The 27,886-nt window shown below is 46.9% G+C and overlaps 1 protein-coding gene and 1 long non-coding RNA gene across 4 annotated transcripts in view; one reads left to right on the top strand and one right to left on the bottom strand.

The window, feature by feature from the left end:
• Nucleotides 1-27,886, bottom strand: part of LOC106745830 (UPF0489 protein C5orf22 homolog) — a 717,157-nt gene that overhangs the window by 351,253 nt on the left and 338,018 nt on the right. The window lies entirely within an intron of this gene.
• Nucleotides 1-27,886, top strand: part of LOC106745846 — a 299,346-nt gene that overhangs the window by 20,316 nt on the left and 251,144 nt on the right. For all 3 annotated transcript variants that reach the window (XR_001374561.1, XR_001374563.1, XR_001374562.1), the window contains exon 2: nucleotides 1,432-1,949. This is a non-coding gene — a long non-coding RNA (uncharacterized LOC106745846). The remainder of the gene's footprint in view (nucleotides 1-1,431; nucleotides 1,950-27,886) is intronic.

The following is a 27,886-nucleotide window of genomic DNA, read 5'->3' as shown; positions in this document are numbered from 1 at the left end:
ACAGTTAATCTACGAATAAGTACGCGACTTATTTCAGTCCGTTTCGTACATCCGACGTTTCGACATCTTTCGGATCGGTGTGCGAAGTAAAAAACGAGTGATCATCGCGTAGCGGCCGCCACATCTAGAGTCAAATCGCCTGCTGTCACTTAAAAGTGGAGCGAGAAACGGCACGAGGAACAAGACGAGGAAGGAGCAGACCGGAGGAAGTGGAGGCTGTCGAGAAACATTTCTTCCCACGACGTGGCCCCAGACATTTGGTCCAATAATAACACTAATTTCGTCTACCGGGGAAACCTATTGTCCGGCCGATGCGTCTACAGCGGATGCAGCCCTTTTATTGTACGACGACGACGACGACGTTAACGTACGACGACGACGAACGGAGATGCACGCGCGTGCAGGCGTGTGAAACACGTCGGTTCCACGGGCCTTCACCTGTTTCGACCGTAGATTCGTTTCATTATAAAAGATCGAAACTCCTCCTCGATATCCTCGTAACGTCTGGCCGGACATGGCCTCAACAAGGTAAATAGCGAGCTAAAAGATTCTTTCGAGTCCAGGTGTTCGAAAAGAAAACCGCTCGTTCTCCTTCGTCTCGGATGTCTAGTGAGCGATTTTGTCTTCATTGCCGCACAAAGGATCGTGCAATTATGAGTGGTCGTGTTTCTTTCTTTTCTACGGAAGTATGATACACGACTCTGACGATTGTCGGACAAAAAGACGGCTTTTGCCTAACGTTAGACCGTTATTACGTCATTTATTGTTCTCGTCGACGATGAGAATTTTTGCGAGGAAGAATCATTTTCGTAGATCAATAATTTATGGGAAAATTTATCAGATATAATGATAAATCATTTAAATTTTAAAATATAACAATTCTGATGAAAGGTAAAGTAGAATATAAGGCTATGAAAAGCCGAACACGGATGTTCTAATATCATTTTAATATTAATGATGTCACTATTAATATTATTGTGGAACGGTAAAGTTGTCCATCGTGTGTGCGAAATATACCAAATTTTCGGACAAACGAAACGTAGCGGCAACCTTCTACTGTGAACCGACCCTTTGAATCCCAGTAAAATATTCGTTAGTAATTTAAAATTTCCTGAAAAACCTCACCCAATTGCTAACTAAATTAGTGAGCAATTTAATGACTCTACTTATTATATTGCGAAAAATATTGCCTCAGCCAGGGAATTTTAAATTAATAACGAATATTATTGCGATTCAAAGAGTCGTTTCGAAAGGCTGTCGCCGTGTTTCGTTCGTCCCAAAAGTCAGTACGTTTTGTACACACAATGGACAATTTTACTCTCCCGCAATAATATTAATAATGACATAATTAATATTAAGATTGCACTAGAACTTCCGTGCTTAGCTTCTCGTAGCTTTATATTTTATCATAATTCATTTATAATTTTTCAGACGCCCTTTAAACGATTTGATAGTTTCTGTATCCTAGTTTATTATTATTATTCAACTTACTTATAGGCTGTGTGTATGAGTGTGTGTAAATGTCGTGAATGGTTGATCGTCGTTACGCTATATAAACAGCCGGCAGATCACAACAATCGACGCTTTCCAAACATACCAAACCTTCAAGGAGGTTAAAGTCACAAGGACTTTCGTGTGGATCACGCGGATTTTTCCATAAAAGAGACATTGCGCTTTGAGCCGACGAACGACGTACATACCGTGACGCGGAGCGCCAGTTGGTGAATTAGTTATCGCTTCCATTGGATCTTAAAATATTTAATTGGATTCTCGTCGGCAACGCTTTAATTAACACACACGTTTCTCCGATCGAATCGCATCTGAGTGGAGTGGAGTGTCAGTGTCAGTGCCATGAGTGAGTATCCGGAGCAGCCGCGAGCCAGGATGCTGAATCGGGAAGGACGTAGGATGCCGACATGAGAGCAGAGCGGTACGTCATACATTGCCAGGTATGTCAAATCATTTATCATGCATTTTTTTTATTTTAATGGGCGCTTAAGATGAACCAACCGAGGATAAGAAGATATCCCGAGTCGAAATTTAGACCGACATTCATAGTCCGTCATTACTTGACAAGTAATTACAGCTTCATAAATTTTTAATTATTCGTCAACTTGTACTCTGTATTCCTATTGTATTATTTCATACAAGAGATATCGATCCGAACAGCCGAATAACGGTAAATGAATACGAATCTGTATAATTATAATTATGTTCCCAATTGAAGGTTCGAAATAATTTATAACTACGAAAACCGGCCACAAAATGTAGCGTAAATGTCACGATTGTTGATTTTTTTAATCGAAATGAGTCTTTTCTCAATATGGAGATGGCAGCAAGTAAACATATGTAGTATTGTGTATCGATTTTTCATTGATCTTTCGAATTCGAGGAAATTTACAGAATTAATGCAGAAGCAAAATTTCAACTCGGAGTAACGTCCAAGAATTTTCATACACATAATACGAGCCACTGCATCCCGGACTCGCGAGTTCACGTTAATTATGCCCGTCGACGAGACGCCGGCGAGATTCCGACACGGTGCTCGTGCCGGAAGTCGTACGCTTTGTACATACCTGTAGTAGAAAGCTCGCCAACATTCCACATCGTCGCCGAAACAGTGAAACGCACTTTCAATCGGCGGCGATGCATCCTGCACGCGAGCCGACCGATAGCGCTGATCGCACGCAAACGATTTACGCGGTACAGCCTGACAAATAAGCGAATAATTAAGACTCATAGTCCGGCCGGTGTAATTTTATGCATCACAGGTGTGCCAGCGAAAGCGCCGATAGATACCGGCTTGTAAATCGATAATGTTCCGCACGTCACGTGAAATCGATACGAAGCAAAATATGGTCTTTATTGTCTCGGTCATGTAGGATCGCAGAAAGGTATAAATCTGAAGAAGATAAGGAAATAATAAGAAGCAGAAAAAAATTTGAAGCGAAAAGTAAGGCGGCTTCTTTTAAATAAGTAAAGATATATATCTTCACGGAGGGGATATTATAGCTTTTTTCATATAAATTCCCTTCGATTTTTTTATTACATTTTCTAATAATGTAAGAAATGTTACATTATGTACTGTTAATAGAGTTTATTTATTTGGTTGAGGAACGTAGCAAATTTTGCTGAGCAGCACAATAAGTTCAGTACATGCACGGTAAAAAATTTCGTGTGACAAATGGTCCACCGAAATTTTTGTATTACTTTAATAGGGGGGATATGTTAAAAAGTACACAAATATGTAAAATTAACATATTCGTCTTATTAAAGCAGCACGAAAATTTAGCTGGACCGTTTGTAACAAATGTTTTTATCGTGCATGGAGAGGAAAGATAATAAATTAAGAGGCAGAAGAATATTGATATGTCCCTCGATTACAAAATTACACGGTAACTCGTACTATAAAATTCTCCCAGTGTTGAAATAATAAAATAGCCCATAAGGTTACGTACGGGAGAAGTCTCATCCCTCATAAATGAAATATAATAAAAGCAACACTGTTTTGCGATATTAATCGCGCGTGTAGATGCTGACCGATAAATTGCGAATTTATCTAGCGCAACATACGCGGCCCGTATCGCCGGATGCAGCGTTTGAGAATTTCAACGCGAACGAATCGCAATCCGATCCCGCGAGTATCACGCGTGACATATCGTTGCGGCGCATTACGCGTGCTGTCGTAATGACAGGAGTCCGCGGTGAAAATCTGCCGGCATCGGCGCGAAACGGATTTTCCCACGAAATCTCGCGCGTTTCTACGAAGTGGACTTTCAGACCCTCGTGTCGAGATAACACGCGTTTTCTATCCGCCGCGCGGTGCATAGNGGTACCGATGGTGAGAGAGGCCGCTTCGGAAGGGGGGGGGGGGAGAAGACGCCGATAAAATCTGGGCCATTAGAGTACCCTCTTTCTGTCATTGTGTATTTTCCACGCTGACGCGGCGGCGCGACGTTCCGTCGTCTTTTCCCTCGCCGTTCATTTACCGCTTCCGGCCTTCACCTTTGGTGCCGTCTTTCTCTCTCCCCCTCTCGGTTTACGACTTCTCGCGAAGCGTTCGCCGCATTTTGCTCGCGGTCTGGCATAAAGCGCTTCTTCTTTCGGCGGTTACACATCGCGTTCCCCGTTACGACTCGCGTTTTTCCTAAACTCGAAACACACACACGCGTGTATATGCACACCCCCCGTTCGTCGGTTTCCGTTCGCCGCTTTTGTCGTCGCGGGATACTCTCTCGCGTATATTCCGTCCCTTTCTTCTCCGCGCACTCCGCCAATTTATTCACTGTAACTACCCGGGTATAATCGTTCATTCAATTACCATTACCTTATCGGCTTTACGGTTTTTCCGGGAAGGCGTATCAACGTTATTCTATTCCTCTCTCTTCGTCGTTCCATGAGAACACAAACGAGCCGCGAGCAACGCCTCGCGTCTCCGCTTTCATCTCCCGCCTGAGATCCATCGCAGAGAGCGTATCGTTCGCTCTCCTTGCGGGCAATATTCCGCGAACATTATCGCGATCGTCCTTCTCGCGCGGATATTGCATGCAGGTCTCTCGAATTTCCACACGATTTCGCATTGTCAGCGAGCCGTACACGTCAATGAGAAAGGTGCGCGAGGAAAAGAAAGAAAGTCACCGACAATGGACAAGAGTTTCCAAACGCGAAGGCGGATAGGTGGGAAATAACCTTTTGCTGGAAATTAAAGTCATGGGAAGCGGCCGATCGGTGTGGAATTAGTATTATAAATCGCGTCGCACGATAATCTCGGTCTCGAGGTACCTCTCTTTGTTTCTTTGTTTATCATTACTCGGCGCGATCTTCACTTCGTACGCTCGCTGGCGCGCGCGCGCGCGCTATCTCCGGATCTCCGATCCCCGCGATGCCGCTTTAATAAATACAACTCCAGCGTTCAACGTTCACCTCACTGTCATTCTCCTGAGTAATTTCTTCCTGTTGATCGTAGATAAGGAAGCGATCGGTTCATATTGAACCGGCAGGTTGCCTGCCGTGTTTTGACCGGGTTGATAGCCACCAGATAACCAGTTAGAATGAGACGTTACAATGATACCGCTCGAAGCTACGACGGGGGAGGAGGGGAGAACTAGCCGGTGTGAATGCACGGTATTATGACTAAAGTTTCTGTTCCTGTCCGTCGTAGGACATGCGAGACCCCGTAATGCGTTCGCGAACCGCGGCCGACTTCACGACCGTAAGAAAGACGTTTCCTCGACGCGCCTCGCCGTTCCTCAAATCTCCGCAATTATATCTTACAGCGCGAAAGTCGTCCGCGGCGCACTCTTGAGAAACGCACCGTGTCATTCAAATCACGGTTATCGTTCCTCGGTATGAATATAGAGATATAATGTAAAATATATGTATGAAATGAGGATAAAATAGAAAATATAATCATTAATGTGGAAACAAATATACAAATAATTGGAACAAAGTCAAGTTCAAACGATGATATTTATAGGAACTGAGGTAAAACGCAGAGTGTAAACTGGTGAACAGGTGGGCGTAGCTTTTTTCGTTAAATTTTGAGGGAATGCCAAAGCCGACGACGAACTTGATGAGCGACGATTACAGTGTTGCTAAAAAGAAAAATTGTTTTTCTAGTTATCTTTATGATAAAAAAAAAAAGAGTATGTTTAGCGCCGAAAATAACTTTAATTTTCTAGTGTGGCAGATTATCGAACGAAAAACGGCGCATACTTAACCGATTGATTACATTTGAAAGTAAATAAATATTATATGTACATTTTTATCCAAAATCGGGACGAACTTTTGCACGAACCCGACAGAAATTCCCGCCGGAGGCGGCGGCACGGCCGCGCGCGAGCGAACAATTTCGTCGCGTACTCCCGCGGCTTCGAGCTCGCCGCAAGACGAGGCGCGACGAGCCCGTGGGCTCGATCGTGGATTGCACTTGATAACACCGGGGTCCTCCCGGTAACCCGACGAATTTCAATCTCGCGGAGTTACTTTCGCCGCGGCCTGTTTCCACCGCATCGCGCCCGCGCGTCGCGCTGCCTTCCGCAGATATCATCGAGCAGCGGGCGATACGTAAATTACCGGCTCATTTCGAGCAAAAGCTGGTCATGCGAGCGAAGTAGAATTGGCTCATGCCGCCGGCCGTCCTCCTCACCTCTCATCCCCTCGTCTCTCTCCTCGCCTCCTCCAAGAGCGTTCATGCATTAATGTCGCGGCACACGCACGCACACGAATCCTAGCGGCTCCGTCGCCGCTCGTCCATTTCCTGCTAATTAAATTAGCGTATCGGCCGCCGTCCAGTGTGTGAATATATGTATGTGTGTACGTATGATGTGTGTGTGCGTGTGGTGTCGTGAGCGACCCGGGAACCGCGTTTCTCCCGTGAGTTTAACGACCCCCGTCCCACCGCCCTCCCCTCGGCCCCTCCGCCTCCGCCTCCCTCTTCGTCTTCATCAGTCGACGCCGCCAATTCCCAGGAGTCTCGTATCGGTCGCGACCGTTGTTCTCATTAGGATAAAACATACGAGTCGAGCGGTTAACCGAATTACCGATCGCGTTACCGCGAGCGGCCACCGTGCGCAACGTTCCGGCCGACTCCGGAGTGTATCGGCGCGAATTCAAAGAATACACCTACGCGCTTCCCTTTCTTTCGCCCTTTCTCACCTGTCTCCTCTCTCTCCTGCAAGGCGCACACTCAAAGAAATTAAAATAGTTAAAATATAGCTGTGGCGGCTAAAACGTGTTTTGAAAGTAAGAACAGGTAATGTCATTGCTATCATAGCTAAATGTATTAGCTGCTTGAATTTAAACGTTGTAATGAAGAAAAATTAGAAAAAAGTAGAAAAATATTAGATTGCATAGATAGTAAATACTAAAATCGTATTTCACAGCTTCACAAATTTACTTTTTTAAAAGAAAAGATGTTAATCTTGCCAGAAATTTATTTGATTTAATGCAACGTCGTACTTGAAAAACACGTTTATCTTGATGGCAAGCTATCCCGGGACTTCTAGATCGTTACTCAGTCTTAATTAATACATTATTTTATCGATTGATATAAACGTGTTTTGTGTTGTCTACATACGATATAACCAGAGCGCAATTAATCAGCTTATAATTGCTCATACTAATAATTTCAACTAATAAAATTGTATCTCGCGAACATTTTATTTCTAACTGAGATTTAGTTCGTCAGTTATCCGGTAAATTAATGCCCAGTTGTCACTACCAGTTTAGCCCTCTTTTACTTCTCCGCCATTGTCCACCAAATTGTCATCGGTTACTGACGGTAGCATTCAGTGTCTAACCGATATTTTTGAGCGATGCAGTAACTGACTGCAGTAAAACTGAACATCGCCTAATACGCACTACCAATGATTACTAATTAACTCGATCAATCACACCGATAGAATAATCACAAGCTGCTGACGCGAACTGATCCAGCATGATCAGTTACTTCTGCAGTTAATCAGTCGCTGATGGATACAGCTGATTCCATTTGTTCTCAAAAGGATTATAGTCGATAACGGATGAAGCACAAATTACAGCTGGAGATACGACATAAACGAAGTGTCTCAATAACAAGATGACTCGCGGCACAGTTTAGTGCGAGATCGACGCGAGACGACGTTCGACTTGCTAGGAAATCGGGCGTCCCTCGTGTCTCCCACGACACACGCTCTCGGGGTTCAATAATTTAATACTTGTTACGTGCATACACGGGATATCGTGCGATACACTAGAGCCAATTGCGACCGTATATCGCGTTAATCCGGCGAACACGTTCAGAACGGCGCAGACCTACCGATGCATATTACGACCACATCTCGGTATCGCCTCTCTCTCTCTTTCTCTCTACCACGTAGCGTGAGATCGAGCGCACGAGAACCACTCTCGGGGCACCTACCTACCTACCTATCTACCCGCGAAATTTCGATCGCGCAATTGCGCTGACACGGGATGCCGCGCCTCCCGACTGCGATTAAGACCCGCAGTAAGCCGATCAAAGCGCCGAAATGCCTCTCGCCCGGCAACACGCGCGGATTCAAAGCGGACTCATTAGCGGTAGGACTCGACGACGAGCGACTGCGCACTCCCGGAATCTCGCGCGGTGCCGGTCGAGCGAAAGCGTCATGATCGGTACTCGCCTTGTTCGTCTAATTGCGATCGACGCAAACGGCCGGACGGACGGACGCATGCCGTTGAAATGGACATACGTGTCGTCGCTGCTGCGCCCGGAGCGATCGGAAGGATTGTTTCCAGGAAGGCGTCTCGTGTACGTAATTGCCGCGGCGTGCGCGATCGTGCGAGGTGCGCTCGCGCGCGGACGGGAGCGATCGGTAATGAGGAAACGATTAAAATAATCGACATAGCGACCCATTAAAATATTACGGGGATCCTCGTCGTGCAACGGAGCGCCCGACGTGTAAGTAGCACGTACACGGGGCCGTGCGGCCGGTGTGTGAAACGCGGAACCGACGACGATACCCGGCTCGCTACGGTTTCTCCGCGCGTGCTATGCTAATAACGTTTTCACGTGGACTTCCTAGTCGACTTCGATCTGCCGTTGGAGAGAGAGAGAGAGAGAGAGAGAGAGTGGGAAGCACGTGGACGCATAGCTGACCGGAGTTTTTCGGCGCGAATCACCGTACACCGCGGATACCAGCGAAATTCCGCCGATTGTCTCGACATAGCGATACGAGAAACTTGATATTCGCCGGAAATTCAATATTCGTCGGCCGTGAGATGCGCCGATAAGATCGTCTCGTTCGAGTTGCACGCGTGCGCGTTAGTGACAAGCGCGTTAAACGACGTTCCCACCGTGAGATAAAAAGAGAGATAATTATCATATTTAGAAGCTTATTCTAAAACCGCGAGGAAGATAGAGAAAAAAGAGGGGGAGGGGGAGAGAACGGGACGAGCGCGCAATGCGAGGCTGTAATTTATCTCGGCGTGGAGCGCGCGGAACAAAGGGTACCCGCTGAAGATCGCCGCGCGGTTAAACGAACAACGCCCCCCCCCCTCCCTCGTCCATCCTGCTCCCCCGCGAGCTATTTTTAGCGACGCTCGACGAATCGCCGTCTCGCATTCGTCGACAAAGTCGCGAGCGAAAAGATATTATCCAAGGTCGCGATCGACGCGAATTACGTTTGCGAAGCGTCGTCACCGCTCCGCGTCGGTATTAGGTGCGACGGCGCGCGCACTGCCCCGTGCAGTTATCACCGGAAGTTACCAATTAAGGAAAACTCGGCGCATCGGTCGAAAGAGGGAGAGAACGTAATGGATCGGGCCGCCGATATTCATGGCAAACGCCGAGACACGTGTCTTGATTTCACCATCAGTTTCCGATCTTCCCGACGGCTGCGCGATTATTCGAACGTTACCTTTGTAAAAAAAAAAAAAAAAAGGGAAGGGAAATCCGCTCCAAATTTAGAATAAATTGTATAGTCTTAAAGGAGCATCATGGTGTAAAAGCCACACTGACAGAGAAGATTGTTAACTTCATCAGAAATAATAGCCATTTTCGGTCGCAATCGTATCTTAGAGAAGACCTTTGAGGACTTAGTGTCAAACTAAATTAGATTTAATGTAGGACTGGAATTTTGACTCGGGAAAACTTGCAAAATTCAATTCCTATCATCTACGATCCAAATACAGAGACGACTGATATATCACGCCGTCCTCCCCTTCGCATCTTTTTTATAGCGTGTCGCAATTACAAACATCAAGCACTTTGTTCTCAATGCATTCCCGGGAGGAAGAACGACGTGGCGAAAACGATGATTCGTCCGCGATGTATTTCGCGCCAAGACTCGCCGCTTCGTCTTGGTCGGCGACCTGCGATTACGTCGTCACACACATCGGTCGTTCAATTAAGCACGACACTATTTTAGAGGCTGCTCTCGTGCGAGGTCCAAGACGCATCGTAGATTTATTCTAATTCGTGTTGCAAAGTGCCGGTAATAATGATATTTCACGTCACGGCTCAGATTAATTACGCACGCGCTCCGCGAACAATACGAGCGGACGCGCAGATCGCTCGGTAATTAGCAGACGACGTTTAACACGCGATCGGCCACGTGCTCGCGCGGAGGCTGCGCACTGACGCGGGTACACGCGAAGAAATCGCGCCATCGAGTCGACATTAATAAGAACCGCGAGTGATTCGCATCTCATTTCCGCATGATCGCGCTCGCTCTCGCACATCTGTGTGGATCATCCTCTCGCTGATTTGCGACGAAGATCGGAGAGACACGTTCCGTTTGCACTCGCGACGCACGCGTTCCCCGCGGATTACCAGATATTTATGAGATCGCGACCGTATCGAAGGCGAGTAAGTCGTCGAAACACGCCGCCAAGATTTATGGGACTCACTCGGCCGCGCTCGGCAGCTCGGCTTAAACGCGATCCACGTGGATGATGCGCGTCCCGTATACGAGTTTTTCCAGATTTCGCCGGATACAGCGTAGATTCCGATTAGAATATTCAAGGCTGTCCCAGAACAAGTTCCCAGGTATTGAAATAACTACTGGCCACGCTGATAGAACATTATTAGTTTCGCGAGAGTAAACGACGAACGTCGCACGAAAGGTCGCGAAAGGGTGAAAGAATCCCCCGGGAGATGCGTTTATCGCGTGCGAATTTCAAACGCGAGAGTTCGGGCCCGATGTTTCGCGACGCGAGGTCGATCGAGGTCCGAGGTGCTCTTTCGAACACGGCGCGGCGAGGAACGATCGATACGGAAAAAAAAGCCTCGACGGAGTCTCGTCGGGAAGAGACACGCAACAAATGTCATCCGCCTCGCTCGTTCTCTCTTTCTCCTCTCTTCCTTTCCGCCCGGCCGTTCTTTTTCCCGTTTATTGTCGTGTCACTCCTTTCTCAGCGGGAACCGGCACGGCGATAGTTCGCATCGCCGCGCCCAGATGCGGTTGCCGCGCGCATAGAGAAACATGCGATATTATATACAATATATATATATATATTAACCGCGAGCACTAGATGATCGTGAATTATTGATGGCTTCATCCAGAGACTCTCGACGGCACCAGGTGGCCGAGTTCCGTTTCTCGTCCTCCCCGAGCGGAGGAGAATCGACGACGGTCGAAGCGGGACTCGCGTACTAGGAGACCGCGGGAGAAGCCCGGCAGAGAGAGAGAGAGAGAGAGTTTAGTTTACGGCGTGGCGATGTTTGACTAATGCTCCGCAATTTCGGCTTTTGTCGTTGGCCTCCGGATCGCCCGCTGCGACGATCGACGAGGGAGAGGGATCGGTTAACCGACCCTCGAATTTTCAACTCGTCCTTCGTGACCCCACCGAAGCTGTCGTTTAGGCTAGACCCTCGGACGTAAACAGCGCGCGTAAGAACCGCCGATGAGCGATCGCGTCGGCGAGCCGTCGCGAGTGAACGACGGCCGCGTGATGAAAAGTGGCGGATGTACCATACACTGGGGCGAAAATATGTAAAATTTGATATTTTTTCGCAAGGGTATTAATAACATACTTATTTCAACTTAAATTCTTTTACTTAAGTACAGAACCAACAATTGCTGACATGCAAAGCTACAAGTTGTAGAAAATGTGTATTCTCTATCTGAGAAAAATTTCGCCTCGATGTAAAAATACGTATTGGGATAAATAAATACGTCATTAGCGCTCATCATATGAATATTATTGGTATAAATATTTTCTATGTTTCTAATATTTCTTTCTCAGTGTAAAAAAATTTTCTCACGTAAATATATATGCACGTATGATTACAAGTTCTTTATTCTTTTTAATTTTATCGATGGATACCTGCCAGAGCTTCTTCGTTAAAAAAACGAATGAAATAAAAATTAAATATATAAATTAGATACAAGAGTGAAACGTGAATTAAATATAAATGAAGTTGAATATAAATGTGAAAGGGAGGGCCGTCGTGATTATTTAATTCTTCGCAATGGAGACGCGTTTCAGCACACATGTATTTCCCAGCATAATCTGGTCTACGATCGTAAAGAATTAATATTTACTTGAGGCAAAATATGTGATAGAGTGTTCGTCTCGTCTCTCAGATTTATTGTTGCGCGTAACAACGACAGTTCCTCGCACTATCGGTATTCGACGCGTTGCTCGGCTGTCTGGCGCGTTACTGGGGTGGAATAATTACGACGATAATATCGCGCGCCACTTCTAAAACCCATGTCCGACAGTGAGGTTGGTGCGCCGTGAATGCGCGCGACGTAAAATAACAGCAGACGGAAACACAAAATAATATACGTCATACGTTTTCAAGTTCTTTCATTCGTTTTATTTCTGGGAAAATTCGTTCAGTATCATGGTAAGATTATAATAACTCTGATTATAGTAGTTTCAACCGTTTATGTATACGTGCACGTGGAAGACTAGAAATTGTATGTGATATTAAAAAATTCCAATCTAATGAAGAATGTTACGGCATATGCCGACTGTACTGTTCCCGCAAATTGCGATATCTCTTCTGTTTCTCGCTGCGGCACTTTATTCCTATGCGGTGAACGTCAGGCGTCTTCGTAATGAGACAAGGAGAAGAATCCGCAGGTAGGTTGTAACGCGATGTAAGCATTATCGGGAAAAAAGGAGGAGGTGGTGGAGAAGCGCTCGGCAGGAGGAAGAAAGAGAGAGAAAGACAGCGACTAGACAATCGCCGGATGCCGAAGCCTCGCGCGCAAAGGCAGGCAGGCGCAGGTGTGCGTGACTATATATGGCAAGTACCGCGACAACGGCATTAACGTGCCACCATATCGATATCGTTATAATATGCAAATGCACTTCGTGCACGTCCAGGCGCGCGGCGGGGATTCGGCTTGTCCCGGCTCGTGGAAGGAGATCGTCGTGATCTGTCAACGCATCGTGATCTACCGAGACCGACCGATGACACGTGTCACACCTTCTNCACACCTTCTTTCTTCCTCTCTTCCTCCCCCCCCCCCCCTCTCTCTCTTTCTCGTCGTAAAAAGAAGGTTTCGTGTTGCGTTTTCACTTTGCCTCGCCCTCGTGTAACATGACGCAAGCGCGCTGATTTTTACGCGAGCTTCTAATTTCTCGGTAAACTTTCAAACTCGCGTCTTCTTCCCGCCTTCGTCAATTTGTGCGAATCAATATCTCTCAATTAGCGGCGACTCGTAGCAATAACGGCGCGAGTTTATGCAAAACAGCCATAGATTCTTGAGCGAGTTTCTCCGACGTGATTCGGTTTTTTCTTTTCTCTTTTTAGGTTTCGCGTCGCAGGGCGCTAATTAGCCGTTCATCTCCGGGCGAGCATGTCGAATGGCAGAGGTGAGACGAGACTGTCTGACTAATTATTCGCGGATGCGTCGGCAGCGAAAAACAATGAAGGAAAAAGACGGATAGACACAGACAAAGAGAGAGAGAGAGAGAGAGAAAAAGAGAGAAAAGGGAGGAGAGGGGAGATAGGCAAAGCGGATAATAGACGTTTTCGAATATGCATTTACGAGATAATACCTCGCGCAGGTGTATCGTACGGTGGATTATTACAGTGAAAATTTCGTTCATACCACCGTTCATTGCAATCGATGTCTACAGGTGTATGAGAGGGGGGAGGGCTTTCGAGACGACACCTCGCTGCTAATTAGCGCCACCAATTAACGAACAGCAGACCGACTGTCTCTCTCTCTCTCGTTCTGTCCCTTTCCTCCGCATTATCTCCCCCTCGTTCGCTCGCTCCCTCCCTCTCCCCTGTCCCGTCCTCATTTATCGATCCAGCTATCCGCTACCATGGCTAGGTGCTCTTTTTAATCCGACAGTCATTTTCATTTTGTAGAATCTAAAGTCCGGTTTTCCCCCATTAATGCTCGACGAGAAAAAACCTTGACGTGAAAAAGCTCCGGTGTATTGTGCTGATAATACGGTTCGTCGCGCAAAATACTTCTCTCCGCAGTCGCGCGTGTGTATGTGTGTGTCTGTGGTATTTTCGGATACTCCAAACGCGCCCGTGCGCGTGCAACGTGTACAACAAATATATCGGGCGAGAAACAAATTACATTTAATTAACCGGTAAGCAACGAGCACGCATAAAATTCGCGATAAATTATCCAACGGACTGTTTGTCGCGACGTGTGTTATCGTTAAATCGATCGCGCGCGTGGGTAATCGAGAACGAGAGGGCACGAGACGCGCGATTACGCGGCGAAGCCCGCGCGCAAAGGCCGACATTTTATTATAACGAGCACACGCAACAACGCTTTTAATTAAAAATCACGTCATCCAGGTCGGCGCGCGAAGATCTACGACGGCGTTCTTCGTCGTCGTCGTTGTTACGTGCGGAAGGTAGACGGACCGGAATGGCGCGAAAACCCGCGCCGGATTCTCGGGATGCGTGCGAAACGCAATTTCCATAAAGCGTGCCCGGCATAATTATGCCATTAGGACCTCCTTAGAGCCCGTTTAAAGTCATAATCACTCAACGAGACCGTTCGTTCCCCGCTTCGCTTCCTCCGCGGCTCGTTCCATCGTCGAGCTTCGAACTCCCCCTCCCCTCCCCCGGAACTCTCCTCTTTCTCTGTCCCCTCCCTCCTCCCCGTTCAGCTCTCGGGCCCATCCTCTGTCCGTCGTCGTCAGTCACCTATTCTTGGATGCGCGCGAACGGAGTCACAACGTCGGTCAGGAATCTTGGCGAGCAATAACAGGGAGAGAATGTAAATCATTGAACAATAGCGAAGTAGGCAGCTCTCAAGTATCTCTCCCTCTCTCTCTCTCTCTCGTTTACCTCGGTCCTTTATCCTGTCGTGCGGAGCGCGAGTACACGCACAAATACACGGTATAAATCAAACACCGGGATGTTGCGGCAGGCCACCGAAAGAGACACCGGAGACAAGACAGATGTACTACCCCTTTTTATTCCTCTTTCTCTCGTGATCGGAACCGATCTCGAAATTACAGCGCGTTCGTTGTTCCGCCTCGGTGCCGCAACGTGGAGAAAGAAAAAAGAAGAAGAGATATCGCAAAGGGATCGCACACGGACAGGCGGGAAAGCGCGTCTCGCACACCTCGGTTCGCGCGTATTCCGCAAACATAAATAATATTCCCGGCCTGACAAAGTGGCGCGTCAGTGGCGCAGTTTCGCCGTCGTCTTTTCACGCGTCTTATTTCTACTTCGTTTCACGGACGCGAAAAAAAGATACGACGTGGAATCAATGGAATTTTAATCTCAGCGCGTTAATTTCGGCGCGTGATGTGTTTGCTCGCGGTAGCGCGCGCGCGAGCCAGCGCGTAATAAAATGTTATTAATAATAAATTTAATTAATTTTAATTGGCTATAATAATAAGTAATAATACGTCGCAGCGATAACTAATAACAAGTCAATTTTATCGGGAGTTAAAAGCGAACGCGCGCTAATTATCGCGCGGGAAACCTTACGTGGAATTTCAGGGTGGGAGCGATTTATTTTCGAGGAAATTTCTTCGAGCCGGTCGCAAAGTGCCGTCGCGCGTAATTTACGCCGCGCGATCGACAACGACGCCGTAATTGAGGGACCATTCAATAATTACGTCACGCGGAATTTGAGTATTTTTTACCCCCCCCCCCCCTCCGTCTCCCTACAATTAAATATATCTGCGTAATCAATATGTAAAAATGTGAAAATTGCAAGAAATTTAGAAACCACCACCTTTCCAACGGTATTGTCACGGGCCGACTATCTTATTTCAAGCAACGAACACCGTATTCAGTCTCGACCTGGATAACACGTGAGCGCGTGGATTCGCGATTTAGCGGGATAAACCGTCGGCCTTCGCGATCCTCGCGGATTGTGATGGATCACTGCGTGATGGCACACGCGCGATGCGCGCGCGTCACGGTTCGTTACGATTTCTCGCCGGCATTTTCCGCGGCCAGAAACATCGCGGGGATAATCGAGCGGGTAGAAAGGGAACGCGGCGACCGTATATACTCCGGTGTGTGCGCGCCTCGGTGTAATAATAAGGGAGCATACGCGATGAGAATCATGCACCGGCCAGGAAGCCGCTAATGCCAATCGCCGACGAGATTTACGAGTGCCAGCGCCATATATATTCTAACGATCTTTCGAGATGTTATCTTATCGCGACTCGTATCGCCGTTACGAAGATGATGTCATTCTTACTGAACGCGTATGCACTCGCGAGAGAGGAAACGCGTCTATTGTTTTGCGCGGTGCACCTTTGCCGGAAGGAGAATTTTAGATCATTTTAAACAGCGGTCTGAAATTGTAATGTTGAGTCGATCGCGAAGATCGACGGTCTCGTTACGAATTGACTGATTAACTCCGCGCGCGTCTTCTGGTACTTAATATTAAAAAAATATCTTGAGAAGTGCTCAAGTATATCAGTGAAAGAAGATGATTACGTCGCTGAGATTCGAAGTTCGACGCCATCCTTAGTCGCTGAGGCAACCTCATTCTTTGGTCTACTCGGTGCAGCTTCTTCTGGCTCACTCGGGGTCTCGAGGTGCACTTTATTGCGTTGCGGCATACGTCGATTTACTCCGGCGTAGTGAATTTTGATGAGTCGACGTTGCACTTTGGCATAATCCAGCTCACTTTGCGAGGACGCGCTCTTCCGCTTTTACCCTCGCGTCTTACTTCGCCTCGCTACGCGGCTCATTTCGATTCCACCGCGAAGAGGGAGGGCACTTTCTTCCGACATTCTCGGAGCGAGCGGAGGATACGCGATCGGGGGCTACGCCGATCATCGTCGTTATTAGCGCGTGCTACTTGCTTCCCATATGAAACGAAATTGCTCGCGTGAATTGCATCTATTTAAATATCGGGAAGCGTGTAATTTTCGTTCATGAGATGACCGTTAGCGAGGCGTCGAGAATCTTTTTCGAAAATTTTAATTTTATATTATTTATTACTATTTTATTATTATTATTATTTATTATTAACCCCGAAAATAATACCCACAATTTTAACGCTGGAATAGACATAAATCTCTTAGGCCTATGCATGAAAAAAAATTATAAAAAACCGCCGTTTCCTGCACTTTTTGGTCTTTTATAAATTATATTATTATTCAGATTATTACTAATTTTTACTAATTTTTACTTATTGTCTTTGTAAACTAGCCGCCGGGAAACTAGTGATCTCATTGAATCAGGCTGGCAATAGTAGTGGTCACATGGACCCAGACTTTTTGTTTCGAGTAATAAAAAGATAGAAGCGGAACATAGCGCAAGACACAGAAGAAGTGGGCGAGAGAAAACGCTCCGTAGGTCTAACATGTTAAAAGAAAAAGGAAACGAATATTCGGTTGCAAATATTCGTCGAGAAGGAGAACCGTTACAGTCAGCGCATCCAGAAGAAACGACTCTTCCATCCTGCTCGCGGTCGTTATACAACGTCATATAATGAAGACGGCGAATCATCCCCGGTGCGCGCGATAATCGCGGCTCACGTGCGAGCGTGCCGGTACATATCGCGGCTCGCATCTCATATCTAGCATTGTATTCCTGTTCCCGCCGATAACCCCGGATCGCGTACGCCCCGAATACGAAGACGCGCAGTGACTATCTGTTCCATCGCTCATTTTTGCGGCAAGCGCGATCCATAATTCTCCATAATAAAGATCTCGAGAGCGCTTCTATCTGATCACTAGCATCGCCGGCACCGTCTCTCTCTCTCTCTCCCTCTTTCTTCACTTCTCACCACCGATCCTCGCTCTTTCCTCCTTCGTAATTCGCTTTTCGCGCAAAGCCAACGTCCAGTTCGTCGTCGTCGTTGTCGTCGTCGCCGATGTAACATTGCGTGCCACTTCGGTATCAAATACGCGGCGGTTCGAACACGCTTCGAAGGCTCACGGCAATCGTCAATGGGATCTCCGACAATCGGTGACTCCGCCGCGCACGGCAATTCATTGCGTCTTATCTGATATTCCGCCGCCGTCGTCGTACTTAGAGTACCGCGCTATTTTCCACGTGCGCACACCGCGTAGATAAACTCTTACTCGGCTGTGCCCTTCCTCTCCCGCGCGCTGTGCACGAAGGTATTTCTTTCTCTCTCTTTCTCTCCTTCTCGTCTTTCTCATTCATTTCCTTCTTTCTCTCTACGAATACGCGATGTACGCCCCGCGGCCGCGTAGTTACGTTTCACAATGGGAACTTTTCGGTTTGAATTATAAATTACGACACGTAGGAGCCGCGGGGATTGCGTTAATTTAACGGAGTATCGAGGGGAGTGTAATTTTCGTCCGCGGGATGACCGTCAGCGAAACGTCGAGAGTCCTTCTCGAAACTAATAATACTCGCATAGAAAATTTCTCGGGACCCTATAGAGATCCAGTCTGATTTCCCAGAATAATTATGGATTTTACTTGGGGAATCTACGTACGTTCTGATTAGAACGTCCATCTTTAGTCCCAGTAATCTCGTTAATTACACACATTAACGAGACGCAACCTTCTCTCTTCGTCTTTCAAGCGCATAACTAATAGACACGCACTCCCATTATTTCTCATAACACGCGAGTTTGCCGAAAGCGTATTCCTGAAAAGGTACGGTTTTCACTCCCCCCGTCCTCTTCCACCCTGGCTGTCGCGCTATGGACACGATGTGCTGCGCTGCAGCGAAACACTTTGTGCGAGTTTCGCGCGACGGGTATCCATTACGTTGCCTTACGTAGATATTGCTTAACGGGTAATTGCGAGATACGGTGATTTAACAGCGCCGTTAAATAAATCCGCTCCGCGAGCTATATACATTCGCGCGACAATTAGATCGCCGTAACGCACGCGCACACACACACGCACGCGCGGGTGCACGTCCGCACGCACGCACGTGCACACCGGCGCGCACCGGCCGCGCCAATTAGAACGCATACCGAGTCGCGGCCACCATTAAATTCCATTTTCGCAGTAATCTCTTTCTCGGTCTCGTAACCGACGTAATGCTCCGCACGCCGGCTAATTTACCGGGCAGGATATCCTGTCGATCGGCATCCGGCGGTCATTGGATCGGCCGATCGGCCAATCTTCGGCAGAAATCAAATGACGAGGCGAAAGCGAACGAACGAGCGAGCGAACAGCCAGCCAGCCAGCCTCGATGCCATAAAACACGTCGTGCTAATTAACGATTAGCCATGACCAGGATTCCTGGTAGCTGGTATAACTAGTAACGACGACCCGTGCACGCCTCCTACACGTCGGCTAGCGAATTAAAACGAGAATCAGTGCATGGTGATTAGAGCGTCGATGAGACCCAATGCCGACGATCGCACGGACCGTAACCGTGGAAGGGTCGCTTGGACGCTCTCGTCGGCGCTGCTCGTGGCTGCGACGTACGTTGAAACGTTGCGAAACGGCCCGACAGGTTCCGGACAAATTTTCGATTCGGCCATTCTCCAGGGCCTCAACCGGTCGACTCTTCTTGTCCGCAAGCGCGTCCGCTAATGGACGGACCATGCGACACCGCCGATCGTCGTCACGTCGCCATGAGAAAGGGGTGATTATTAGATGCACGTATTTGCATCTTTATTAAACGTAAAGTACGCCGAGAATAATTCCCTCCTTCTCTTTCGTTCGTTAGCCCCTCCTCTCTTTTTCTCTCTGTCTCTGCCTCCTCTCGTGCGACAGAAATCACTCGTTACACGCGCGATGCGAGACATATTATAGCCCGAGATCTGCCAATAATTATGACTCACAGCGCGCTATTCCGTCGTAATTCACGAGCGGCATTCAATTAACGTTGCCCGAAGATTATAGGCCTCGACGGAGTCGTGTATAAATCCCCCCCCACGGCTTGTTTCTTAACGGAGGCGGCCGCGCCGCCATGATTTATTCGCCTAGGCGAAATTTTGCGGTCGCCTGTTACTCGCGAAAACAGCCATTAAAGTCGGTAAATATCACGCACGGCGACGCGATGGATAGAAGGTTTGTCTCTCTCTTTCTTCCCTCCTCTTCTCTCTCTCTCTCTCTCTCTCGCTCTGTCTTTCGAATAATGAAGACAAAAGGCATGCTTTTTTTCTTCACACCGTCGTGGTTAATGTGTGCGTGTGCCGGTTACGCCATATAATTAAGCTGTTTGTATTCACGTAGGCGGTGGTAGGCGTGTAATAATCGGCTGCTATCGCCACATACTTCGCGGTGTTACGAGGCGAACCAATTTTGTATCATTGAAAAGTGAACGTCGCTATTGTTTAGCGTCGCCGACATTCAATTACCGACGAGCTAACTAGGGATAGATCGTGTTCCCGTCGTAACTCACCGCGCCGGGAACGTCAGGGGGTTCAGCGTTTGCGGTAATCTTGAGAAGACAGCGGCAACGTGTAAAATTCTCCACATCACAAAAACAAACGCCATTAACTAATTTATTAACTAATTAACAAACATGTGAAACGGCGTGCGTGGCGGATAACTCAGGGGAGGGGGGGGACGCTTTCCGCAATTCACTTTCGCGAAAACAACCTCACCGCGGCGAGACGATTCGGCCGACCGCGCGATTATTCGCCGGCCCGTCGTTCGTCGCGTGTCGGATTAAAATGCAACGGATGCTAATCCGCCATCGGGCCGGTAAATCGGGTCGATATTATACGCGGAACTCGCGCGGGCGTTCCGCAATTTCGAAAAATGCCGCTGGCCGATTCGATCCGCGCTACTAACGAAAATAACTCGCTCGCCGGCACGAGAAATCGAACCGCCGGCCAAAATAGCCGGCGAAGCTCGCGTCGCCGATGAGTATTGAATTAAATGCGGCCGGTATGCGCGAGCGAGCGAGCGTTACGCACATCAAAACCGCCTGAAAATACGCGACTGCACCTGTGCGGCAGGCATCGAGTCGGCCACCGGTCGCGGTAAGGACGTGTGCGTTAGTGGTTGGTAGTCTTGTTTTGACAGATCATAATTTATCGCGCGCTCGTAAAACTGATTCTACGAGCTCCTTCGCTGCTTCCTCTCCGAGAGACTGACTTTGACTCACCAGCCATGGCGTGAACGAATATGCAAAATGTGTGTAGCCGTCGATTACCACGAGAAGTCGTGTTCCGCGCGCGATAAAGCTCTCACTCGACGGGGGTCGGACGGACGGTTTCGACAAATGAAATATGCAATCTACCGAAAGCAGTCGTGAACAACATTCTATCCGCTTTCTTACACACGAAGAGAAATGAAAATAAGTGGTGGGAGGAAGTTTCGTATAACAATGCTGCCCTTACGGTAGCAAACTTAACGAATCAGACGAATTTTTGCAGACTTCGCAATTTAAATCTAAAATTTTGTAAAATTCAAAATTACACACATAAATCACATACGGGCAATTTTCACATAGTAAGCTAATTAATTAATTAATTATCAAGAATAATTAATAACAATTAATAATGATTAATAACTATTAATAATAAGCAATAACAATTAATAATTATTAACAATTAACAAATAAATCAATAATTAATAATAATTATTTAACAATATATTTAGCTGCGAAAGCAACCACGTCAGCTGTTAAAGGTAAGTTGCATTTACAAGGCACAACTATATTCGCTCTGGCGCCTAAATTCGAGCAGCTAATTAATTTAGCTGCGGTAGCAATTAGCTGCCTCTAGTTTAACTTTTACGGCTGATTCTTTCTCCTGTGTAATTATAATATACAATGTAATATATAAAAAAAACTATGATAATATCGCATGACTAGAATACAATTTTAGTTCGTTCCACAATAGTTAGTACGACTATAATATAGGTTGTATAATTATACGATCAAAAATAATATTACATGACAGGTTATCGAGACACCAAGCAGCACGTAGAAGCCAGGCGCAGCGTATCCGTTGTCAGGCTATACGGTGGCTTGGCTTCGATGGTTAGCGAAGCGCGCAGCCCGCAGCCTCGCGACTCGCTTTTACGACTTGTCCGTCACCGGGCCGGCGTTTTTAATGATACATCTGCATTATGTGTGGCCTAAGCGGACGGACGTGGTCGTTCCGGCGCACTAAATTTTTACGTTTCAATTATATGGGCCGTCGCGCGCGGGCCCGAAATCCTTAAGTCGCCTGTCGGAACCCAACGTCGAACCCGCATGTGTGGCATGCGTGCGTGCACGCATGCTTGCGTGCGTGCATGAGTGCGGTGCGTGCGTTCGCGAGTCTCGTAGTAGTTATAGCGGGAACGAGAGGCGGTCTCGAACGTGAAATCATTTTTTCCGCTACGCTCTTCCTCCCGCCGCCCGCTTACCGCTTTCTTCTTCCTCCCCTCCCTCTTTTCTTACTTTCTTTCTTCCTCGCGCCCTATTGCCATTTTTTCTCTTCTTTTAAGGACGCCCGCCCGAGAAACAGACCAGAGACTGTAGGTCCTTCTCTTCCTCGCTCCTTCCTTCCTCCCTTCTCTTCCCTTTTTCTCTCTCTCTCTCTCTCTCTCTCTCGCTGGCTGGATGTAAATTTTTACGTTCTAATTATACAGCACGTACGCGCGTCTCTGGAATTCGTAAGGGCGCTGTCCGGACTCGAGATGGATGGTCTCGGTTTTTGCGCCACGGTGAACGACCAGCGCCGATGCGCGGCGTCTGGAGCGCAAACTAACTCCGCCGGACGATGCCCCGTCCGCGTGCACGTCCGCGAAAAATTTCAGTCGACGTAACGGCGCTCGCATTTGGGCCGACCGGCGCGAAGCCGTGCGCATAAACTCCGCGCCGAGCGTCATTAGATGTAAAGTCCGCTTGTTTGCGCCGCGCGGCCGAGGAAGAGGAGCGAGGAACGAGGTGTAATTTTGTTATTTCGTGGTAGGGGCGGGGGAACATTTTTCTGCCGCGTATAGGCGTGTGTGTGTGAGTGCACACGTGTATCGTAGGATGTGGAACGTTTGTAATTAAAAGAAACTTTTTTCGTAAATCTCTCTCTCCCCTGCGCTGTGCAATCGACGAGGATCGACGAGTAGATCGAGACGTTGAATTAGAATGTCCTAAAGACGTCCCAAACTAAATCTGGACGTCCTAAAGGAAATTTCTTCTCAGTATAAAAACCTGCATGTCAGTGTAAATAAATATGTTATTAGTATCCGTATTACTTTTTCCATTGGTACGCGATATTGAACAGCCCTCGGGTCTCGAAGATCGTACGAATCACGATTTCTTCCAGCAACAATTAAATCATCAGGCCGTTCGCTCTTATTTACGCAAACCGAAAGCTCGCGTACAGAACGCACGCAGAAAAAGACCGTGTGCACGCACACACACGGAGTTTAAGCTGTAAGGTCATGCGTTTTATGCGACCGGTGCGCGGCGTTAAATTTTATCGTATCGGAGGAGAGAGACGCGCGACACAATCGGGCCGTGTATCGAGGGCGAGCGATGAAATTTTTCTGAACGTTGGTGGTCCCGGCCCCGGCGCGAGAGTAACACTTTCACGAGGCGAGCGCCTAGTTCTTTCGGATTTCCGAGAGATAGTTTCTCCGCCGACGACGGATATTTACGGGCGTTTAGAAATCCTGGGTGTGGTTCGCCGCGCGCGGTATAAACGCCGCAGCGACCAGAGACGAGCGACCCGCCCGTGTAAAATACGCGGGATATTACTCACTAGTGAAGTATCGAAGCTGACTTTGTGAGTACCGTGAGCCGTCGTAAACGTACATCACGCGACCGGGATTAAACGTCACCCGAAACTGAACTCCCCGTGCGGTAACGCGAATAAAAGTTGCATCGCGCGTCACATTGTACGTTTCAATTAGGATTGCTTAGCTGTGACGGCTAACCACGCGACATTGCGTAATTCTGTATGCGTATCGTTACGTTATTTTATACTTTATGTCGTACGCGCTGTGTAAATTCCTCTTTCCCGTGATATCGCGTATTTCCAATTATAAATAATCGTGGAAAAATTATAGAATGTACGTGTCGATACGATCGTTGAGCATCTGGATGATATTACAATAATTAATAATATTTTTTAATAATAATAACAATAACTTTATTGGCCTCGGGAAACATTATTATGAGGAAAAATGATGGGGAAATGATATTATGGTTCTTGTAGGTTTTACGGGCCCTTTTAATATCGCCGCTGTTAGGCAGCGAATCTTAATGACCTGTTTCTTGGTTATTTTCAAGAGATACATTCTCCCCCTTCGAAATGCATTGCGAAATTCATTGAAAAAAAGTGCTGCGACTTTTCTGCCCGCCACTGTACCCTCGATTACACGCACGTGAAATACAGCTCCCATTGCGAGAAAGTAAAATTGTTACGACCGCGACGTACGAGCGAAATTCATCGAACGGTGGAGAAGTAACGGCAATCATTAGACCGACCGATGTCGGTCGGCATTCTCGATCGAACAACCCGCGAATCGTTATTGCCCTTCATGAAATTCAATAACCATTGATAGTATTGCTCGGACGGATGATCGTGCGGGTTCTCTAACGAGAGAGGTTCCTCGGTGGCTCGATATTCCGCGTACAAAGAGGAAGATACACGAAACGATAAGTAAACGGAGTCGAAAGGAATCAATTAATCGCCCACATATCGTACATGTGGAATCTCTAAATTCCGGATGCGCCATTTCCGTTCACCTCGAGGCTCGATACACGGTCGCAGATACACTAATCGTCAGCGAGATATCGGAAGTGCGACGTAACCTTGAGAAAAAGCGCGATACGCTCTACGTGTCGAGCGCGAACCCAATTTACATTTCGTCAACGCAGCCTGTCGTTAGGCAGATGCGAGCACAAATTGGACGCCCCGTGTCCCCTTCACGCGGGATCACCTGCTACCTACGTGCAATTACGGCCGATTTCATCGGGCCTTGAAAAGTGTCGCGCGATCATGGCAATCCGTATGCCATGCACGAGCGTGTAGATCGCGATCGGCAATCTACCATCGGCAGATCGTCCCGTGTAACAGGACGTCGTCGTGTGCCGTCCGAAAACGCTCGCACGATGAAAAAGGAAGGCCCATAACCGAGATATCGATCGCTCTGATCGATGTCCCAGCCAAGAGACGTGTGCGAAACAGTTCTCGGATATCCTCTCGCCACCACGTTCCCGTAATCGTACGTGAAATCTATAGCAATTTGTAATGTTGTTTCGTAAAGAATGTCAACATCAATTAATTTCTGTTAAGAAAATTGCGAGGTAGTCTCCATATCTAATATAAGCTAAAAGTACCATGACAAAAGTTACGTAGAAAGTCAGAAAATTCGGATTTCATCATGTTTCAAATTTATAAGCAAGGCAGCGTATTAATATTTATTACATTAATATATATTTTAACACAAATGCACGGAAAAAAGGAATTAGCTGTCCATACAATACAACTGAAATTTAGCTACCAGACTTAATTTTTAGCCTGCATAACTAAAAACTAGGAACAAAATGAATTAGCTAGATTAATTAAATTTTAGTTGTATCATATGGACAACTAATTATTAGTTGTGGAAGCTAACTCTTTTTTCCGTACATGTATTAATTTTACGCCGTTTTGTTCGTACGTTAAAAAGTACAAATTGATCCTCGACATATCATTTTCCGGTTTGAAGGACCGACGAAGTTACTTCACGTTCGCGAGTGAAACGCGCCGAATTGCAGAAGTGAATTCGGCGTCGCCGAAATAGCGACAATCATATCGACGCGATTAAGTCGGACCGTCGACAGGCGTATTTCTGCACGTTGTAACATATTTTTAACTTTATCGGAGAAACCACGTGCGAGAGAGCGCGCGGGAGTCGGTGATCGCGGAGCGTGTGCGTGCACGTGTAGCAGCGTGTTATACATTGGGATGAGAATTGTCAAACGAAGAAGTCAGGTCGATCGGTCGGCCGTATAAATTCCTCTTTACGACGGACCGGCATTTGTTGAATGAGCGAAGGTTTCAAATGAAGGCCGCTGTAATTCATTAAAAAATATTCCGACACTAGTGCTGATTAGCATAAGAGAGGTGCGGCGAACGTCGCAGGAGCGCGCGGGTAGACCCCGATTTTAATATCAACGAACTTCGCAGGTAAGCCTAAAAGCGGATCTTAAGAAGTGCCGGTAATGACCCATCGGCCGGTGAGTGAAACAGCCGCGTAAAATAATTTACAATATACTCACACTGACGATATTTCTCAGTTGATATATATAAAGGAGAAGAAGGAGGGAGGAGAGAAAGAAAAAAAAATGACGATAGAACCAGCTTGACCACGTTTGCGAACGAGAAATAATATATCACGATAATATCATTAAAGTTATATATGGACATAAAAATCTTGCATAATGGCTACCTTCTGGTCATTTTAGATTATTTTCTCTATCATGAGACAGACGTTGCTCGCACTTCACAGCTCGTAGTTTAACTTCGCAATTAATATTCTATACGAACGCACTATATTCGGTTATATTAATTCATTCGCGCGAACGTTCGAGAGAGGATGTCGAGCGTGTGTGTCGTTTCTATATTGGAAGGCACTTCATATCGCGATTTGACTTTGCTCGCTACTTGCCGTTGACCGTGTAAACTGTTGCGTTGAGAAAAACGACGATAAAAAGTAATGCTGAAAGTGAAATAGAGTGCGATGTTATTATCAGACTTAAATAAGCCCGTAATGAAACTCAAAGACGTCAGTAACAGCAGTACATCCTGCCTTCAAGAACATTGATCAAAAATCGATACGTACACAACTTCTGATAACGGCTGCTCTAACACGAGCAGCCGCAGCCATAAATATTATACGTTGAAGCGCGAAAACGATTATTTCTTTATGAGTTTCATAAACATCATGTGAGTTTGATTGATATTCTCTTGCCATAGCGTTAAGGCTATATGCCATAAATCATGTTTATAAACACTTAGCACAGATTTTTCTAACTTCTTCGCGTTGTATTGACCATTACCTTTCTAACAATTTATCATAGATCAACTGCTCTAAAATACTATTCTAAGAGCGCAATTTTAATCAGGACACGTTTCGCGCCACGTGACTCTGATACATTATTAATAAGATTTTATAATATTTTATAACTTACATTAATAATATTACTACTGACATTAATAATATTAATAATAATATTCACAAAATCAATATTAATATTAATATAATATTAACGAGAGATTTTTACGATATTTTTTAACAAGATATTCTCGACAGCAAGAAAGTCGTCGTTCGTGGCTGTCAATGAGCGACCGATCGCGCGTCTCGTTCGCTCGCTCGCTGTTAATATTGTCCCGCGTAATTAGCATCGAAATTAAGATCGCCAAGGACCGCGATCGCGACCATGCGCTGCCTTTGTCGCAGCGAGGTGCAGCGGCGTCCTCGAGGATACGAGGACGACGAGTGGGCTCTGAAGTGGCTTCCTAGAATTAGTCTCCTTCGTCTTAGGCGCAGGATATACGGAGGTTTCGTCTATGGGCGTATAAGCGTACACCGAAGCAACACAATGGCGGATTCCGAGTGGCTCTTGAAGCGGCTCTAATAATTTATATGCTTAAAAGGCCCTGACTGCCTACGTGAAACGTTGATGCCGCGAGACAAGGGGGCTACGAAGAGAGCGAGTCGTGCTCAAGGGTGGCTCGGCTCCGAGATCCGTAGACGAGGACCCTTCAGTGAGTAGAATTGCCGCCGCCGCGGCTGCTACTGCCGTTGCCGCTGTTGCTGACGGCACCTAGATCCCCGTCTTCCATCGGCGAACGAGCAGTAATCCGCTTACGGTTCGACCTATTCCGTCGCCATTTCCGACGCATCCGCCTATTTATTCTTTATCACGTCCGAAATCTACGATTTCGCGAGATTTCGGAGTCGCGACCTGGTGGCCGCCCACGATCGACGATTTTTTCACTATAGAAAATATCGCCGACCAGAGTCTTGTTGAAAATACGCAAGTCACGGTGCAAAGGTGAAGTTTGTCCCATTTGATACGGCGATATTCTCAGAACGGTGCTTTAAACATTCCGAGCTTCATTACTAGGCAGTTATTAGGCGTGTACAT

The sequence above is a fragment of the Dinoponera quadriceps genome, unplaced genomic scaffold (genome assembly GCF_001313825.1).
Source record: "Dinoponera quadriceps isolate SergipeBrazil2010 unplaced genomic scaffold, ASM131382v1 scaffold120, whole genome shotgun sequence".
Classification (NCBI taxonomy): domain Eukaryota; kingdom Metazoa; phylum Arthropoda; class Insecta; order Hymenoptera; family Formicidae; genus Dinoponera; species Dinoponera quadriceps.
Note: the sequence above shows the minus strand (reverse complement) of the source record. Positions and strands in the feature narration are given on the sequence as shown.